This window comes from Nicrophorus vespilloides, unplaced genomic scaffold, assembly GCF_001412225.1.
Source record: "Nicrophorus vespilloides isolate i.1.1-1 unplaced genomic scaffold, Nicve_v1.0, whole genome shotgun sequence".
NCBI classification, from domain to species: Eukaryota; Metazoa; Arthropoda; class Insecta; order Coleoptera; family Silphidae; genus Nicrophorus; species Nicrophorus vespilloides.
This window is the reverse complement of record NW_017099515.1, coordinates 157,498-160,230: the sequence shown is the minus strand read 5'-3', so window position 1 is coordinate 160,230 and position 2,733 is coordinate 157,498. Positions and strand designations below refer to the sequence as shown.

At 28.6% G+C, this 2,733-nt stretch overlaps 2 non-coding genes across 2 annotated transcripts; both read left to right on the top strand.

The window, feature by feature from the left end:
* The first annotated feature begins 1,977 nt into the window (after positions 1-1,977).
* On the top strand, positions 1,978-2,049 carry Trnah-gug. Its single transcript has one exon. It is a non-coding gene; the product is annotated as a tRNA-His (tRNA).
* An 88-nt stretch (positions 2,050-2,137) lies between these two features.
* Positions 2,138-2,209, top strand: Trnah-gug. The gene has a single exon. It is a non-coding gene; the product is annotated as a tRNA-His (tRNA).
* The last annotated feature ends 524 nt before the right edge of the window (positions 2,210-2,733 follow it).

Below are 2,733 nucleotides of genomic sequence, written 5' to 3'. Positions count from 1 at the left end.
AACAAAATAATATAAATTTAAAAAAAAGTAAAAACTCTATATATAATTATTATTTCATTAATTCAGACAATTAACTAATAAATTCAATATTACATAAATATTTCTTTAATCAAGTTTGGATGATCTAATTTATTGAATTTTCTAAATAAATTTAATCTGAAATATTTGAACAATTCAAAAAATTATGTTATTTCAATGTTTTCTATTTTTTTTTTCTCGTCTTTAACTTTTTTCATAATAAATCAACTTAATTGTTGGGACAACTAATAGCCACTAATAGCTTTATCTTGAAAATTTTCGTACTATTCTCATTTAATAGTTTTCTTTTTATTTATTGTTCATATTTTATACTATACTTTGTGAAGTAGACAAATTTCTAAATTATTTTAATTACAAATATATATTGCATTGAAAGCAAATACGTTAACTAAAGAATTTGGCAAGGAATTTTCTGATTAAAACGCGGTCAGTTGAATCGTAACGTGCGTGTGTTTGCAATTAGGAAGACCGGTTGTATGCGGAACATGTAGCAATTAGCCTTTTGTTTCTATTCGAAACTAATTAATGCATTGTATTCCGACAGAACAGACTAATAATTACATGTAGCGTAAGGGTAGGAGAAAGGACTGTATCAGCATCAAAAAGGACTTATTTGCATGTATGGAAGGTCAAGTTTTCATTGGATGATGGATCTCAACATCGTTAATTAATAACAAAGGTACAAAGAACAATAATTGCGGTTACAAGAAATAATAATACAAAAATGGATATCAAGAGTGGAAAACGTACAAAGCCGGATAGGACTGTACAGTTTACAAAGTAATGAAATTCTGCATCCTTTGACTTGTGGAGCGTTTTAATCAGAAACATCAACTTTATTAAAATGCAACAGCTGTTTCCACTGACTTCCCGTTTTTAGCACTGATTATTTTCTTTGATTCAATATAATCAAACAAATCTTTTACTTTAATTAATATCGAAAATTTGTTTTTCTTTTATTAATTTTTATGCGTTTTTAAATTTCTCGATTAGTGCGGTTTCAAACAGTAACAGATATTGATAAACCAATTACTCGTACTATGCGAGATATTGGCACAATCTATTACCCATATTATTTCAGCAGCATTGACCAAAATATAAACAGATCAATATTTAATATTAAAAAAAAAAACGTTTGAAACGAATCAATTGTGAAAGATTTTGGCAAAACATAGCTTAAGACTAAGACATTTACCGAACAAGCAAGATACTTTTACGTTACAAATATAACGTTTTTTTTTACATAATTAACTACGTCTATCTCGCGCACACTTTCTTTTTGGTCCGTGTCTCAGCATAATTGAATAGATGTATTTTGACCTTCATTCTGGATCACGTACAACGACGCACATAAAAAACAAGCTCAACCAGCGTTTTGTCTCGCATTCCTCAACCTCTTCATTCATAAATGTAGAAAAGTATAATCATAACACGCATATCATACAAAAAAATGTATTAGATGGTATTTATCGCTAGAGTTGTAAAGTTTAGTAAATTAGCCGATCTATATATTTTAATATTTTTATAGAAATCAATAATTATAAATATATACGTTATTCTTTAAATAATAAAAAGAAATCTAGCAAATTATGTTAAAATTTCTTGTTCAAATCAAATGAAGATAATGTACAATAAAAATGAAAGCTGGAGTTGAATATAAAGGAAGATTTCATTACAAAACTGAGACTGGTCTGGCTTATTACATCTGACTGTTAATACAGTAAAACCAATTTATTTCTGAGCAAATCACGATTCCATCCGTGAAATAAAGTCTTTCATGTGCAGTTGAAAATTTAATTGAGCGCAATATGTTCCCATTTAGTTATATAATTCCATAATTCAATGCTTTTGCTACACAGGTAATATTGAAATATACATTAAATTCGTATAAAATAATCCGATTCATTCGGTAAATGTGTTTAAATCTTTAGAAAGTAAGCCGTGATCGTCTAGTGGTTAGGACCCTACGTTGTGGCCGTAGTAACCCAGGTTCGAATCCTGGTCACGGCATTCTGGCAGAATACTTTTAAACAATATCAATTCTAGATGATATAGACTACTTTTTCTTGGAGAAAGGTGACTTTTTTGTAGAAATCAAGCCGTGATCGTCTAGTGGTTAGGACCCTACGTTGTGGCCGTAGTAACCCAGGTTCGAATCCTGGTCACGGCATTCTGGCAGAATACTTTTAAACAATAACAATTCTAGATGATATAGACTACTTTTAACTTGGTGACTTTTTTTGTAGATTATACATTGTATAATCTTTGAATCAATATACTTCCAAAATATAATGAAATGATCATACATTCCGGAAAATTGCCAAAATTTGTGTCACAGAATTATATCAGCTAATTATTGATAATTTAAATTAAAAATTTAGTATTTTTTTCAATTATTTCAATACGTTTAACTTTATTCTCAATTATTCGATTTAGATAAGTTTATTGTATATTTGTATATTGTATTTTAAAATTTCCATTTTAGTTTTGTTGTAATCAAGTTCTGTTTATGGAAATTAGTTTTCTAGTTTGTATGGATAACGCGTGAATGTCCAACTTGTTGAGGTACAAAAAGTGAATAAAATGAGACAAAGAAATTTCCAGAAAATTGTGTACTTGTCTAGGGTCATTGAGGTAGGCTAAAAATCGATTTGTTCGTTATTTTTTGTTTTAAAATTTTAGGGGTTGGATTTT